Consider the following 18,457-nt stretch of genomic DNA (forward strand, 5'->3'; position numbering starts at 1 on the left):
GAGTGAAGTCAGGACTTTCAGCTGTAATTCAAGGGGTTTGACAAAAGTGGGGCACTAACAATTCAGGAAGGACAGCCAGTGGTATACACACACACACCCGTCATTGGTGGCTCGTAAGTAATGGAACAAACCAACATCATGTCAAACTTAAGGATCGCCTTTAATACCTGGATGAAAATGCTTTGCAGTCAATGACCGCCTGAAGTCTGGAACCCACAGACATGACCAAATGCTGAGTTTCCTCCCTCGAGATGCTTTGCCAGGCCTTCACTGCAGCTGCCTTCAGCTGCTACTTGTTTGTGGGTCTTTCTGCCTTCAGTCTTGTCTTCAGTAAGTGAAAAGCATGCTCTATTGGGTGGAGATCAGGTGACTGACTTGGCCATTGAAGAACATCCCACTTCTTTGCCTGGAGAAACTCTTGGGTAGCTTTGCTGTATGTTTTGGGTCATTATCCATCTGCAATATGAAGTGGCGTCCTATCAGTTTGGCAGCATTCCGCCAAATCTGAGCAGAAAGTATAGCCCTATACACTTCAGAATTCATCCTACTGCTTTTATCAGCAGTCAGGTCATCAATAAACCCCAATAACCCAGTTCCATTGGCAGCCATACATGCCCATGCCATAACACTGCCTCCACCATGTTTGACAGATGATGTGGTATGCTTTGGATCATGAGCTGGTCCTTTCCTTCTCCATACTTTTCTCTTCCCATCATTCTGGTACAAGTTAATCTTGGTTTCATCAGTCCAAAGAATCTTATTCCAGAACTGGGCAGGCTTTTTTAGGTGTTTGCTGGCAAAGGCTAATCTGGCCTGTCTGTTCTTGAGTGTTACCAGTGGTTTGCACCTTGTTGTGAAGCCTCTGTATTTACATTCATAAAGCCATCTCTTGACTGTAGATGTTGACAATGACATGCCTACCCCTGCAAGAGCGTTCTTGACCTGGCTAGATGTTGTGAAAGGGTTTCTCTTCATCACGAGCAGAATTCTGCGGTCATCCGCTTTAGTTGTCTTCCGTGGTCTTCCAGGCCTTTTGCTGTTGCTGAGCTTGCCAGTTAATTTCTTCTTTTTCAGGATGTTCCAAACTGTTGTGTTGGCCACTCCCACTGTTTTTGCTATCTCTCTGATGGGTTTATTTTGTTTACTCAGCCTAATGATGGCCTCTTTCACTCGCATGGACAGCTCTTTGGACCTCATGTTGGGAGTTCCAGTGAACAGCTACCAAAAGCAAATGTAACACTCAGAACCACCTCCAGGCCTTTTATCTGCTTGATTGGTCATGGGGTACCCAGGAAACAGGCCACACCTGGCCATGCAGCTGCTTGTCAGCCATTTGTTCCATTACTTATGAGCCACCAACCATGGGGGGGGTGCATGCCACTGGCTGTACTTCCTGAATGGTTAGTGCCCCACTTTTGTCAAACCCCTTGAATTATAGCTGAAAGTCCTGACTTGGCTCCATCTGGGTGTGTTTCCTTTCAACTTCAGCGTGGTGGTATACAGAGGCCAACTGCCAAAACAGTTATCCTTGTTCCAATATTTCTGGCCCTGACTGTATATAGACATAGGTCATAACCAGCCCTTTGAATTCTGCCCATCGGTAGCCAGTGAAGCTGTTGTAATAAGGCAGTCATGTGCTCCCTGTAACCAATTATTGCTGGTGTTATGAGGGCAAACTATAAGCAGTTACCATATCAACTGAAACATGAAAAGAGAAGAAGCCATAAAAGCAAAACATCATTGGCAGCAGCTTCCTTTGCACCAGCTCATGCCATTATTAACTTTTAGTGACTGTGTGAGAATTTTTCTTTTTTAAAGAGATCCTTTGGCATGGATGAACCCTAGTAAATAACATTTAAATCTGTGCTTTGCCTTTCTGTGGCATTTAATTTGTGTGTAGTTTTTTTACCTGCTGCCACACACAAATTCTTTCCTTCCTTTTGAACAGTAACGATGACTTTGCCACGTGAACTCTGAAACTCATTAACGGGAAAAGCTTTGGCTTTAAGCAAATGTCACATCGCATTAGCATGATGCATAGAATGTCTCAGGCAGCCCTTAACTAGCCTTGTGCGGGGAAGCAAGAGTTGAAAATTCTTCCTTGATGCATCATGAAGATGTTGTGATGATACTGATTATTCCTGTCCATGTTTGCTTTGATTGATAGCTGGAACAATTATTTAGTATTCTGCACACAGTGAAAGCTTTGGTGAGCACTTGTCGGCAATAAAGGACAGTGAACAAAAAGATCCATAAGCAGGGGAAGGAACTTGCAGGAACTGAAAGTATTAACATGAGAAACAGCATGAGCACCATTAGCTAAAAGTCTTTGGTTTGTACATGTGTTCAGCATTATTGTCTTATCAAAAGTGACACAGGATTTCGCAAGTACTTAATTCATAAAAACAGAGCAGTTCAGGTTTAATCCTTTCCTGCCTTCTCACTAGGGATGTCAAAAACCTTCCTACTTCTGCCTTACTGAAAACTGATATTGCATGTTCAGAACGCTTATCTGCAAAAGCCATTTCATGAGTGCAGTTTTTTCTTATTTTTTAGGTCTATTTTTCATTTTTCATCTACAATAAAGCAAATCCACCAATTACTTCATTTTTCAACATTACATAGAATGAAGCTGTATTGGATAATCACAGTTTACATACCTGACAAACAGACTCAGAAACTGGTATGTTCCTTCTGTCCCACATTTTCATATATGGCATTACCTTGACCGTTTTAATAATTTATTCCATACTTTACCAAACCATTCTTGGTAGTCATCACAAGTTATGCTTTCCAGTATTTTGCAACGGAATAAAATGCCATAATACAATGAGCCATTATCTCTTATTTATTTATTTGTTGAGTATTTCCTTGACATAACTCAATAGGCATGTCAAACTATGTGCACTTTCTGAATTGTTATTTTACATATTAATTCTGATCTATTGTTGTACATTGTTCCCCATTTAGAGGCACAGAGATCTCTCTTAGTTATGCGTGGTTCCCAGTTGAAAGGCACAAAAGCAAGCTAGCTACAGTACATCCATCTGGTCTAAATAATGCACTCCGCTTTCCCCATTCAAAACAAAGAACACCAAGTGATATGCAACCATTCAGTCCAGGTAGTGCTCATTATAGTTCGAAGTCAAATTTCTGACCAGCTTCCTCAAGTCACCACTTGTTCTCATTTTCTTTTCTTTCCTGGATCCACAATAGCCTCTATGTTGCTGCTTTGTTTGGGGCACCTATCCACATCTGCCAATATGTGTTCTTTCTTTGTTCCCAGAAATGAAAGGTCCAGATCTTCACTGTGTCCCTATCTGTGACCCAGAAGCATTGGCTTCTTCCTAATCCCAGATGTATGGAACTTGAGCATGCTTCATCTGTGAGAAAGATGTGCTCAGAAACATTCTCCCCTCTAATCTGCTTGCCAAGAAAGTCAGCCCCAACTCATGTTGCCCAGTGCAGGTTCTAGAGCCCAACAAGCTGCAGCTAAAATTAAGCACCAAAATTGATTCTGCTATCGGTCTAGCTATGACATTGGCCTGGCACATAAGCTTAGTGAATGATATCCTCTGCTCCCATCTGGGAATATTGACTTAGATGATAGTATTCTATGTATATGTTCTACCATGTGGATAAATTATCCTTGTACAACAGGGGTGCTGTAATGCTGATTATATAAGCAACACCTCCCAACCAATAGGTGGTACTGTTCCATGTCATTAGTGCTTAGCTAAGGTTATGTATCTTCTCTTGTTGCTGCTCTGTCTTTAGGGAAGTTCCTGAAAGGTAAGATCTATCCTGGAGGCCTGTGTTGTTGCATTAACTCGCAAATAATTAATGAAGTGTGCTACTTTTAGGAAGAATTACAATATTTTCTCTCTTTTGATACTGACAGCATCTCTCATTAAACCAGTGGGTTTCAAATTATGTACCTAGCCCAGGTTTGGTCCTAACATTAGGGATAGGGTGGCCAGGTGTCTTACTTTACAGATGACAGTCCTCTTTTTGAAGGTGTCCTGCATCTGAAGAGGTGCCCAGTCCAAATCTGGTTTAAAGTCAAAGATACATCAGGAGGGCGAGCCGGGGCCTGGAAGTTGCCCATCAACAGTTAGGACCTGGACAGCAGACTGACCAGCCACATGGGTCACCTGGTCAATCTTCCTCACAATAGTGAGATGTATTAGATTTTTATTTAAATTATTATTATTATTTCTAAATTTGTACCTATACATATACATCCACATGTTATGCAAATTAGTGTCCTTTTTTGCCCTCTTTTTTGGTGATGCATTTCCTCTTTTTTGGCAGTGTGTAAGTGACCACCCTAGTATTTATTTTATTTATTTATTTCATTTCTATACCGCCCAATAGCCAAAGCTCTCTGGGCGGTTCACAAAAATTAAAACCAAATGGCACACAATAAAACAATTTAAAATATATAGAACATTAAAACCACAATATAACAATGTTGTTGTTCAGTCGTTCAGTCGTGTCCGACTCTTCGTGACTCCATGGACCATAGCACGCCAGGCCTTCCTGTCCTGCACTCTCTCCCGGAGCGTGCTCAAGTTCATATTCATTGCATCGGTGATGCTATCTAGCCATCTCATCCTCTGCCGTCCCCTTCTCCTTTTGCCTTCAGTCTTTCCCAGCATCAGGGTCTTTTCCAGAGAGTTTTCTCTTCGCATTAGGTGGCCAAAATATTTGAGCTTCAGCTTCAGTATCTGTCCTTCCAATGAGCACTCAGGGTTGATTTCCTTTAGGATGGACTGATTTGACCTCCTTGCAGTCCAGGGGACTCGTAAGAGTCTTCTCCAGCACCACAGTTCGAAAGCATCAGTTCTTCGGCGCTCAGCCTTCCTTATAGTCCAGCTCTCACAGCCATACATTACTACTGGGAAAACCATAGCTTTGATTAGATGGACCTTTGTCGGCAAGGTGATGTCTCTGCTTCTTACTATGCTGTCTAGGTTTGCCATAGCTTTCCTCCCAAGGAGCAAGCGTCTTTTAATTTCATGGCTACAGTCACCGTCTGCGGTGATCTTGGAGCCCAAGAAACTAAAACCTGTCACTGCTTCCATTTCTGCCCCTTCTATATGCCAGGAAGTGATGGGGCCAGATGCCATGATCTTCATTTGTTTAATGTTGAGTTTCAAACCAGCTTTTGCACTCTCCTCTTTCACCCTCAACAAGAGGCTCTTTAGATCCTCTTCGCCTTCTGCCATTAGGGTGGTATCGTCTGCATATCGGAGGTTGTTGATAATTCTCCCAGCAATCTTAATTCCGACCTCTGATTCATCCAACCCAGCATTTCTCATGATGTACTCTGCATATAAGTTAAATAAGCAGGGTGACAATATGCAGCCTTGTCGTACTCCTTTCCCGAACCGCCCAGAGAGCTTCGGCTATTGGGCGGTATAGAAATAAATAAATAAACCATTCGGTTGTTCCATATCTGGTTCTTACTGTTGCTTCTTGACCCTCATACAGGTTTCTCAGGAGACAGGTAAGGTGGTCTGGTACTCCCATCACTTTAAGAATTTGCCACAGTTTGTTGTGATCCACACAATCAAAGGCTTTAGCGTAGTCAATGAAGCAGAAATAGACGTTTTTCTGGAATTCTCTTGCTTTCGCCATGATGCAGCGAATGTTGGCGATTTGATCTCTAGTTCCTCTGCCTCTTCGAAACCCCGCTTGTACTTCCGATAGTTCTCGGTTCGCATACTGCTGAAGCCTAGTTTGTAGGATTTTGAGCATCACCTTGCTGGCATGTGAAATGAGCGCAATTGTGCGGTAGTTTGAACACTCTTTGGTGTTGCCCTTCTTTGGAATTGGAATGTAAACTGACCTTTTCCAGTCTTGCGGCCATTGTTGAGTGTGCCAAATTTGTTGGCATATTGAATGCAGCACTTTAACAGCATCATCTTTTAGGATTTTAAATAGCTCAGCTGGAATACTGTCATCTCCGCTAGCTTTGTTGTTACTAATGCTTCCTAAGGCCCACTTGACTTCACTCCCTAGGATGTCCGGCTCAAGTTCAGTGAGCGCACTATCATGGCTATCAGGGACATTCAGATCTTTCCTGTATAGTTCTTCTGTGTATTCTTTCCACCTCTTCTTACTCTCATCTGCTTCTGTTAGGTCCCTGCCTTCTTTGTCCTTTATCATGCCCGTCTTTGCACAAAACGTTCCCTTGAGATCTCCGATTTTCTTGAAAAGATCTCTAGTCTTTCCCATTCTGTTGTTTTCCTCGATTTCTTTGCATTGTTCATTTAAGAAGGCCTTCTTGTCTCTCCTTGCTGTTCTCTGGAACTCTGCATTCAGTTGGATAGATCTTCCCCTTTCTCCCTTGCTTTTCGCTTCCCTTCTTTCCTCAGCTACTTGTAAAGCCTCATCAGACAGCCACTTGGCTTTCTTGCATTTCTTTTTCTTTGGGATGGATTTCGTTGCTGCCTCCTGAACAATGTTACGGACCTCCGTCCATAGTTCCTCAGGCACTCTGTCTATCAGGTCTAATCCCTGAAATCTATTTGTCACCTCCACTGTATATTCATAAGGGATATGATTTAGGTCATACCTGAATGGTTTAGTGGTTTTCCCTACGTTCTTCAATTTCAGCCGAAATTTTGCAACAAGAAGCTCATGATCTGAGCCACAGTCAGCTCCAGGTCTTGTTTTGACTGACTGTATAGAGCTTCTCCATCTTTGGCTGCAAAGGACATAATCAATCTGATTTCGATACTGACCATCTGGTGATGTCCATGTGTAGAGTCATCTCTTGTGCTGTTGGAAAAGAGTGTTTGCTATGATCAGCATGTTCTCTTGGCAACAATATAACAATATAACAATACAACCACAATAAAACCTAGCAGCAGTGCAGGAATTTAAAATACAGATTTGAAACAGCAAAGCTAAAAGTCTAGAAAGCTAAAATGCCTGGGAAAATAAAAAGGTCTTCACCTGGCGCCGAAAGGAATACAATGTAGGTGCCAGGCGAACGTCACTAGGGAGCTCATTCCACAGCCGGGGTGCCACAGCAGAAAAAGCCCTCCTCCTAGTAGCCACTTGCCTCACTTCCTTTGGCAGGGGCTCATGGAGAAGGGCCGCTGAGTATGATCTTAAGGTCTGGGCAGGCACATATAGTAAGGCAAAATGCGGCAACTCCCCAAGGCAGCTGATTTGGGATGTCATGAAAGGGCAGCAAATTCTTATATAATGTATCATAGTTGTATTTTACTGCCAGGGAGAGGTGCTGGTGTGGTTTTTCTGTCTTAGGTGCCAAAAGAACTTGGCTGCTATGGCCCTTGACTTGTGAAGGGGTCATGTGCTGCTCTGCCTCATTCTCTGTGCATTCTCTGCCATGCTGGCTGGGGAATGTTGGGAGTTGTAGGACTTTTTTCCATCTAAACCTGCATAAGATTGCAACCTTAGTGTATTAAATATTATTGTGTTATTTAATGTATTTAAATATTATTATGCTATTTAAATATTGTGTTATGTTATTTAAATATCATTTTTATGTTATTTAAATATTATTATGTTATTTAATGTATTTAGGGTGCAGTCCTGTGGGGATGGTCATCTGCCTCCAAACTTGGAGGCAACCAACTATCCAATGCAGGGCGGGCGGAGCGCAGAGGGGATCTTCTCCACACTCCAGCCACCCTGCATTTGTGGCTAGACGACCAGTGTCAGCTGTCTAGCCAGGGTGTGTCACAGCGGGGGTGGGGGGGTGGACAGCACATAGAAAGCAACATAACATTGCTTCTGTGGTCCCCTCCCCACCCCCAGGAACACTCCGTTTTTGGCCGCTCACACTGCTCTTACGAGCATGGAGCCAGGGACGAACCATGCCACCTATGAGGCAGCAGTGGAGGGGGCCAGGAGTCAGGTTTCTGGAAACTGACCTTGGAGTGCTGGCTCTGAGCTCAGTTCCCAGAAACTGAGAATTCCAATGGCCGTCTAGAGGCTGTCTAGCGGCCATAGAATTGCAGCCTTAATGTATTAAAGTGGTTGTTTAGTGTATTATCATTGTATTTTACTGCCAGGGACAAGGGGAGGTGCTTGTGAGGCTTTTCTTCCTCAGGTGCCAAAAGAACTTGGCTGGCCTTGGCTACTATGGACCTTGACTTGGGAGGGGGGTATGTGCTGTTCTGCCTCAGGCAGCAAAATGAGTTGGCCCAGCCCTGCTAGGAATGCCTTGAGTTCTCCAAAAGCTTATCAAGACGAGAGGGGCCATAGCTCAGTAGCAGTGTACACATTCTGAATGCAGGAGTTTCCAGGTTCACCCCATGGTATTACCAATTCAAAGGCAAATTTAGTCCTTGGAAAGCAGCTGCCAGTTGAAACAGACAGCACTGGTTTAGCGGGATGAATGACCTGCCTCAGGGTAAAGAAGCTCATTGTCTAAAACTATCAGAAATAGAAGCAGACAACTTTCCTGAGAGACAGTTTGCCTGCCGGTATGAATCCTACCTTGCCATATGCAGCTTCTGGGGAATGCTGCATGGATGTGAGCCCAGAACATGTTTTAAGCTGGGGCCCCATGTGTGAACTGGGTGTACCCTGGAATGCTCCCTAGAATCCTTAGGGATGTGCAAAAGTCACTTACCTTTTCGAAGGGGTGATTCGCGGTGGGGGGGAGGAGCTCTGCACCTCCCCCCGAAATCCTAACCCGGCCGGCTCTGCTCCACGGCATCTCTGCGGAGCCGCCGGCCGGGTGCATTTGCAGGCGTGCGGAGCCTGCGGATGCAAATGGTGGCAGCTACAGCAGCCGCCATTTGCGTTCCTGTTTTTTTGCCGTGATAGGCTACATAAATATTTACATAACCTATCACGGCAAAAATGGGGAAGTATTCGCCTTTATGTAGCCTATGCCTATCACAGCAAAAATGGGGAATAAAAAAATGTTTTTATTGTACAATTTTATTGTTTTAAACTGTTCTATTACATACTTGTACATCACCCAGAGTGGCGGGGTGACCAGCTATGTGGGCAATTAATCAATCTAATAAATAAATAAATATTTGAAGGGTGGTCCTGTCCAATTAGAGTGTCAAGATAAAGAACAAGAAGAACTGTTGCCCATCAACAGTGCACACCCAGGCAGCAGACTGAGCAGGCAGGCACACACGTCACCTGGTCAGAGTCTTCCACTCTATGGTGACATGTACTGTATTTCTATTTCAGTTATAATACTTATTTCTACATTAGCTTCTGTACATATACATTAGCATATGCAAATATGTCTCCTTTTGTCCTCTTTTTGCGTCATTTGTAAATGGCCACCCTCTGAACCCTTGTGGGTAGGGACTGTGAACAATGCTAAAGACTGACACCACAGAAAGGAAGTAGAGGAAGGGAAAGAAAATGCAGTGTTTCTGGTCTAGTTTGCTATTCAGTGCAGAGGAACTTTTAAAATCTTCACTCTGCAAAAGTGTTTAAGGTTCTTTGGCGAGAACTTTGAGCATCATACAATTTCCTGAAAGAGTCCATTACAATTCCTGTTTCCTCACCAGGGAAATTCGAAAGGCTGTGGTTGATTCCCCCGGTAGTCATAGCCATCGTGTGGGCTTTTTCAGGCCTTGTTTGCATATAAGCAGCAGGCAAAACAAATTTGATTTCCATCCCCCTTAAGCGCATCCAAATGGGAGAAATGAACAAGACAAACAAGGTCATTTCCCTTGCATGGTCCCATTATTTAGATTTCATTTTGCTCACGCCACAGCTGATCAATGCCCTGTGGTTTTTTGTCCCCGTTAGCATGAAGCTGAGCAGCAAACGGATGACTTCTGAAGTCAATATTAGAAAATATAGCAAAGAGGACAGGTGGGTGAGCAAGATGAGGCTGTTTCGCTTGGAGGAGGATTAATTGATTAATTGAACTTCCAGCTCTGGAGCTGGAGATAGATAAATATCTGGCATTAATATTGCTGTTAAGTAACTATTAATTGGACTCCATTTGTCCTGCTCCAAGCCTATTTTAGCTAATGACAGTAAGGCAACCACAAATGTAGAAATGGCTGGAAGTACTATGCATCCCAGGGGTGGACATAATTAAATTAGATAATCATGCAGTAAAAATGCCGAGAAACACACCTTGGGGAAAAAGGTAGCCAACCAAATTGGAGAGCAGTGTGGTGTGGCTAACAAGAGTGTCAGACTGGGGAGACGGGATGGGTTCAAATCCCTACTCAGCCATGATGCTTACTGGATGATCTCTCAGCCTAATCAACCTCACAGAGTTGTTCTGAGCATAACACTTCCCTGACCACCTTGAAAGAAGGGTGAGATAAAAAAAAATATAAATTACACACCCTTAATACCCACTGAATTAAGGACCTGCTTAAATATCTCCTCTTGATATCAGTAGGACTTAAGTGCTTAATTTTGGCACTCCTTGCCTCCATTGTTGGCAAACACCAGGCAAGGGAATCAGGTTTTATTCAATGTGTTTGTGTGTGTGTGTATGTGCGCGCGCACATGGGTACATGTATGTATCTACAGCCCTATTCAGGCTTCTGAATATGAATAGGGCAAATGCACGAGAAGGAATGCTCCAGCCCCTCATCCTCATCTTGTTTGTCGCCCTCCACTTCTAGAGAATGACAGTCTGATGAGGAGAGCCTCCTGTATCCATGGAGTCACGCCACATGAGCCAGAACACAGGTTTTCAGCACTGTGTCTTTCATGGAGAGCCTCCACGGATAGAGGAGGCTCTCCCATTCAGACTGTCATTCTCCTCAAGTTGAAGCTACCAACATTACAAGGGTGAGAGGAAGGATCGGAGCACTCCTTCTCCTCATGTGTTTGCCCTATTCGGGATCAGAAAAACTGAATAGGGTGTGTGTGTGTGTGTAATAAACATGTATTTACATTTTAGTTCCTCAGCAGCCAGAACCTGGCAAATGCAGTGGGCACAGTAATCTTTCTGGAACTTGAGCAGGATGGTGGATTCCTTGCAGCCCAGGGTCTTGTTTTTGTAAATGTTGTTACTCACACACGTGCACCGTTAGTGCACCTGCAACCTTTAGCCTAGGGGAAAGCCATGGTGGTATCATCATGGTGCATATGAACGGAATATGCACCAAGATACCTAAACAAGATACCTAAATGTTGGGCAGGGGGAGTACCCCCAAAACAGCCCTCCGAGGACTGAGCACTTTTAGTGGCCATGGAAAGCTGACTGTGTGTGTGTGTGTGTGTGTGTGTGTGTGTGTAAGGGGGGTCACAACACCAAGGAGGAGGTTGTAATAAAGAGGGAGGGTTACCTTTGTTGGTGGCAGTGTAGACAGGCTAAGAGATACTGGCAACAAGTGTTAGCATCAATTAATAAACCGGAATGGAGTGGCTGGAATCCTGAAGAGCAGAACATTTGTTGCAGGTTCTACTGGGAAGCAGTATGATAGCACTGAATTTACATGGGTCTTTCTTGGGCATTGCATGGGTGTTCCCTGTTGAGAAGGTATTGTCTACCAATCCCTGCAAATGTATGCATGGTGTCAAATGCATATTTTGGGGGTCTGCGAATCACACTGCAAGCTTGGAAATGTTTGGACTTCAACCACAGATTGCTTCAGGTGTGAACGGAGTAAATCCTGATAAAAAATGAACTAAAACTAATTTAGTTTAGTTCAAAAAACTAATCCCTAGGCTGGCACCACTGACTGACTGACTGACTGACTGACATGGGCATTACTTCAGCCTCACTCCTTACCACATTTGCTACCAAGTGGGGCTGCTTTTATCTCCACAATTAGGGCTTAAAGCCCCTTACTGACAGAAATATGTTATTTGAAGAGGGGGTGGGGGAAAGCATATGGCCTTGTTGCCTGGCAACATATGTCCACATTCTTCCTTGTCACCAGAGTTCAAACAGAATATTGCCAAAATATGAAATGTAAGGGGGGGATTTATATATAAAAATCCATTTTCACCACAAAGTTTGAATGCAAAATTTCAAATTTAAACATATAACTACAAATCTGTATGCTGAAGCCCTGTCAACGCCTCCGGCTTGTTTTGATCGAAGCAGGTGTCCAATTTGAAATCTCACCAGTTCTCAACATTGAAATAAATCAATGTTATGTGAAATATCAAATACAAAATACTATTCCCTGCCCAGCTATCCAGTGCAGTGTGATTAAATACCTTTTTTCCCCCAAATATCATCAAATATCAAACCACAATTGTCAAATATTGCTACCAAATATTCACCAAATATTTGGTGAATATTCAAAGTTTCTGCAAATATCTGGTGAATATCCAACATCAAATATGTTGAGAATTTGGGGGACCATTGATTTGGGACCGAGGATGTGCCTCCAGGGGGAGGGGAGCTTGTGGTAGTGGGAGATTCATTCATTAGACACATAGACAGCTGGGTTTGTAATGGGCGTGTAGACCTTGTGGTCATTTACCTGCCTGGTGCAAAGGTTGCAAAAATCATGCACCGTCTAGATACCATAGTAGATAATGCTCAGTTGTCGTGATCCATCTTGGTTCCAACAATGTGGGGAAATACAGTTGTGAGGTCCTAGAAGCCAAACTTAGATTGCTAGGTAAGAGGCTGAAATCCAGGACCACCAAGGTGGCTTTCTCTGAAATGCATTCTGTTCCATGTGCAGGGCCAGCTAGACCAGTGAAGCTGAGGAATGTCAATGTGTGGATGAGATGGTGGTGCAGGGAGGAGAGATTCAGATTTGCTAGGAACTGGGGAACATTTTGGGACAAGCGGGCCTGCACAAGAGGGATGGGCGCCACTTGAACCAAAATGGAACCAGACTGCTGGCACTAAACATAAAAAGGTGGCAAAACAGCTTTTGTACTAAACCCTGGGGGAAAGCTGACAGGAGCTAGGAAGCATCCAGTTTGGATTAAATCATCCCAAAGAGATGAAGATGAACATATTTTCAGTTTCCCAAATTAAAAGGGGAGGAATTTACTACCATGGAATTCGCTACCACAAGATGTAGTGATGGCTACCAATTTGGATGGCTTTAAAGGAGGATTAGACAAATTCCTGGAGGAGAAGTCTATCAATGACTACTAGGTTTGATGGCTACGTGCTACCTCCAGTACCAGAGGCAGTATGCTTATGTACACCAGTTGCTGGGGAACATGGGCAGGAGGTTGCTGCTGCACTCGTGTCCTGCTTGTGGTATCCTGATCGATGGCTGGTTGGCTACGGTGTGAGCAGAATGCTGAACTAGATGGTCCCTTGGTCTAATCCAGCATGGCCCTTTCTGTTCTGTCTGTCAATAATAGAAGGAAGAGGAAGCAGAACAATGGGCAGCAACAGCTGCAGCCCCCCTCCCTCCATGCAAGTAATGGGACAGAGACTGGTGATGTCACATGATTTACAATGAATGCGATTGGGGTGGGGACTCTAGCTAGTGCAGTCAGAGAATGGAATACTGCACAGTACCAAATCATAGACCAGTGAGGAAAGAATGACAGAGCTGGGACCTGGCTAGGGAATCTCAGTAATGGAGATAGCAATCCTATGGTCCCTGGGAGTGTGTCAGATTGTTCAGAGCCCCCCCCTCCTGAGGCCACAGACACTGCTACCCCTCAGGGGGGGGACTTAAAATTCCAATGAAAAGGCCATGAAAAGGACCATGCCTGCTGCTTCCCAAGGTTGCAAATACAGCCTCAGAAGAAAGGAAAAAGGGGCGTTCTGGTGCATGGTGAAGGGAGAGAGGAGAGGAGACAAATCCTATGGCCTCTCCATCCCCAGCCCAGCCCCCTACAGTGCACCCTGTCTAGATGGGCTTAGAGGCCCATCTAGAGGAAAAACATGTAAAAGGAGGACGGAGAGGCAAAAATTACCTCTGTCGCTCCTTCTGCCCTGCTCCTCTGGCAGCAGCTGAGCAGAAGATTGGCTACGCAGAAGCTTCCAAGATCAGAGGCTTCCTTTGAAGGGGGGTGCAATCATTGCACACTAAGTGAGGTTCCGTTGCACCATGAATCTGGATATCAAGTTTCAGTGCTGCACTTTGAGCTTGGATTTACCACACATTTAATTGGACATGGATTCCTCTGTGAATATTCAATTTACTGCTAACAACAGTGTGTCGTTCTGCTCAGTTACATATTCTGGTGATGTGGGCAGGCTTCCATGTAATATAATATCACAGGGGGATGCTCACATAAAACAACATGGTTGTTGCACTAGAAACAGATGGAATCTTCATTGGCTCTTGCACTCAATTTGTTCTGATATCATGATAACCTGGCGAGGGGATCACGTCGCCCTTTTACAGTCTGTTGGCCTTTGTTCCGGCCAAGATGCAACCAGCTAAGGAGAAAACCTTTGGAATTTTGCATGTGTTAGTTCTTGGTGATCTGCCATTTGCCTAGAAGATTTGCTCATCCAGCTTTTGCATGCCTCAATAAGTTTCACAGTAAGGAAAGGATGAGTGTTACTGTAAATTATTTGCCACCAAAAATAATTACACTGTAAATAAGGACACTGTCTTATACCAAGCCAGACTGTTGGTCCTTCTAGCTCAGGATTGGCTTTCCAGGGTGTCAGACAGGAGTCTTTCCCAGCACTACCTAGATATGCCAGGGGCTATACAGTCAAGGCCAGAAAGAACAAGGATAACTGTTTTGGCAGTTGGCCTCTGTACACCACCACATTGAAGTTGAAAGGAAACACACCCCAGATGGGAGCGAAGTCAGGACTTTCAGCTGTAATTCAAGGGGTTTGACAAAACTGGGGCACTAACCATTCAGGAAGGACAGCCAGTGGCATACCCCCCCCCCATTGTTGGTGGCTCATAAGTAATGGAACAAACCAACATCATTTCAAACTTAAGGATCGCCTTTAATACCTGGATGAAAATCCTTTGCAGTCAATGACTGCCTGAAATCTGGAACCCATGGACATGACCAAATGCTGAGTTTCCTCCCTCGAGATGCTTTGCCAGGCCTTTACTGAAGCTGCCTTCAGCTGCTGCTTGTTTGTGGGTCTTTCTGCCTTCAGTCTTGTCTTCAGTAAGTGAGAAGCATGCTCTATTGGGTGGAGATCAGGTGACTGACTTGGCCATTGAAGAACATCCCACTTCTTTGCCTTGAGAAACTCTTGGGTAGCTTTTGCTGTATGTTTTGGGTCATTATCCATCAGCAATATGAAGCAGCGTCCTATCAGTTTGGCAGCATTCGGCTGATCTGAGCAGGAAGTATAGCCCTATACACTTCAGAATTCATCCTGCTGCTTTTATCAGCAGTCACGTCACCAATAAACACCAGTGGCCCGGTTCCATTGGTAGCCATACATGTCCATGCCATAACACTGCCTCCACCATGTTTGACAGATGATGTGGTATGCTTTGGATCATGAGCTGGTCCTTTCCTTCTCCATACTTTTCTCTTCCCATCATTCTGGTACAAGTTAATCTTGGTTTCATCAGTCCAAAGAATCTTATTCCAGAACTGGGCAGGCTTTTTTAGGTGTTTGCTGGCAAAGGCTAATCTGGCCTTTCAGTTCTTGAGCGTTACCAGTAGTTTGCACCTTGTTGTGAAGCCTCTGTATTTACATTCATAAAGCCGTCTCTTGACTGTAGATGTTGACAATGGCATGCCTACCTTCGCAAGAGCATTCTTGACCTGGCTAGATGTTGTGAAAGGGTTCCTCTTCACCATGAGCAGAATTTTGCGGTCATCCACTTTAGTTGTCTTCCGTGGTCTGCCAGGCCTTTTGCTGTTGCTGAGCTTGCCAGTTAATTCCTTCTTTTTCAGGATGTTCCAAACTGTTGTATTGGCCACTCCCACTGTTTTTGCGATCTCTCTGATGGGTTTATTTTGTTTCCTCAGCCTAATGATGGCCTCCTTCACTCGCATGGACACCTCTTTGGACCTCATGTTGGGAGTTCCAGTGAACAGCTACCAAATGCAAATGTAACACTCAGAACCACCTCCAGGCCTTTTATCTGCTTGATTGGGGTACCCAGGAAATGGGGTACCCAGGAAACAGGCCACACCTGGCCATGAGCTGCTTGTCAGCCATTTGTTCCATTACTTATGAGCCACCAACGATGGGGGGAGGTATGCCACTGGCTGTACTTCCAGAATGGTTGGTGCCCCACTTCTGTCAAACCCCTTGAATTACAGCTGAAAACTGTACTTCGCTCCCATCTGGGTATGTTTCCTTTCAACTTCAGTGTGGTGGTGTACAGAGGCCAACTGCCAAAACAGTTATCCTTGTTCCAATATTTCTGGCCCTGACTGTACCTGGGACCATTTGCAAGCAAAGGAGTTAAACCTGGACCATCTTTGCTCTGCCATTGAGCTCGGCTCTCATGGTGGTGGAGAATTTATGTTTTATTAGTGCAGTGTTTCCAAACTGTCAGATAGGCAAGGAATGCTTCTTTAAAATGTGAAGACTGAACACTCTTCAATCTTTCACCCCCAAAGGTGAACTTCTATAGTTTGTAAGAACCAGAACTGCCTGCCTGCAAAGGAGCCCATCTCCCTCCATCTTCCTGTGCAGGTCACTGTTCTGGGCGTGCCTCTTCTGAAGGCAGGCAATTGTGTCCCAGCTCGGATCCAATCACAATCAATGTGGAGATGTGGTAGAATTAGCCAACAGCAGAGGCTGTCAAATGGGACATGACAGTTAGCAGTTTTGTGTGTGGCCCTTCGTGGGAATGGGGCCCAAGCAATGGTCACTGATCAACTCTGTTCACTCTTGGATGAAACTGTTTTTCTAGATCCATTTCAGTCTTTCAGGCCTGGATTTGGGACATAAATCTCCTTGGACACCCTGTGATACATAATTTGGGAGCGTTCATCATTGTCCCTAGAAGCACAGGTGGCCTTGGTGGCTCGGAGCCCCTTTAATCAGCTTAAGCTGATATGACGACTGCGACCCTACCTGGACAGAAATAACCTTGTCACAGTTATTCACACTCTGATAACCTCCCCATTGGATCATTGCAATGTGTTATATGTGGGACTGCCTTTGCAAACAGTCCAGAAACTTCAGCCAGTCCAAAATAGGAGGGAATCGCTTGTTAGCGGAGTCTGGCTAATATGATCACATTATGCTAATAATTCACCATCTATACTGGCTGCCAGTCCATTTCTGGGCCCAAATCAAAGTCTTGGTTTTAAACTTTAAAGCCCAAAGGGGCTTGGGACTGGGTTACTTGAAGCAACCTCCTCCCACAAGACCCTGAAGTTATCACCTGAGGCCATCTTCAAAGTATGCCTACCAAATTCGGCAAGCCAGGTGGCTACAAGAGTGAGGGCCTTTTCAGTGGTAGCACCCCATCTGTGGAATGCCCTTTCTAGAGAGATTTTCCTGGCACCTACTTTGTGGTCTTTTCAGCACCAAGTGAAGTCCTTTAAAAAAAAAAAAAAATTCCCAGGCATTTTAGGAATTCTTTTAATGATTTTAGATCTTTGCAGTGTTATATCCTTGCTGCCGGTTTTATATTATTTATGTATGTATGTATTTATTATTAATAGTAGTAGTAGTATATGCTGTACTGTTTTTACGCTTTACTGTGGATTTTATCATGTGCTCTTCCATTATCGTTGTTTTATTTTATTTTGTTTTTAATTTATCTGTACACTGCCCAGAAAACTTTGATTATGGGATGGCATAAAAATGTAAGAAATAAAATAAAATAAATACATTTAAGCTGCAACTCTAAACTCACTTACCTGGGAGTAAGTCCCACTGAACTGCTCCAGTCACATGGAAAGTGATTGTGGACCTGATGTTAACAGCAAAAGGGTGTGCAGGTAAGGGATGATGAATCTTCCCTGTGTCTGTGATGTACCTCCTCACAGTTTCTCCCCTCAAATACATTTCTCCTCAGCCATGTTCTTCAATGGGATAAAAGTGCTTTGGCAGGACGAGTTGGGAGAAGGTAAGCCACAGGCAGAGAGATAATTCTGCACTGTAATGCTGCAATGTACCGAAGGGAGCAGTATTTTTTATTTATTTTTATTTTTATTATTAAATTTATTAATCGCCCATCTGGCTGGTCACCCAGCCACTCTGGGCGATGTACAACATACAATAAAAACAGTTTAAAACAATAAAATTCTACAATAAAAACATTTTCTAAAATACCCTAACCCACCCCAAATGCCTGCCATGACTGGTGGTGACAGGGGAAGGGGAGCATCATCTGCTGCCTGAGGCAGTCATCTGACTCTGCATAATGGCAGGGCCAGCCCTGGTAACCACTGAAGAGGGCAGAGGGAGCAGGAAAGAGCTACTGAGAGCAGTCCATGAACCACACGACAGATTTCACTGCAGCCATGTGTAATGCTGGTTCAACAGCTGTGTAGCAGATAAGGGATTGGGGAAATGGGCGCCTAAACCTTCCCGTCCACCCATTCTCCCCTGAAATTCCCCTTTAGCTGCTTTCCCCCCACCCCACGTGGTTCTAGACCCATGTTTGTGAGGAGAAAACCTAGAAACAGTACTGGG

Source organism: Heloderma suspectum, chromosome 3, assembly GCF_057233095.1.
Source record: "Heloderma suspectum isolate Gila_16-S chromosome 3, 16-S_ref, whole genome shotgun sequence".
NCBI lineage: Eukaryota > Metazoa > Chordata > Lepidosauria > Squamata > Helodermatidae > Heloderma > Heloderma suspectum.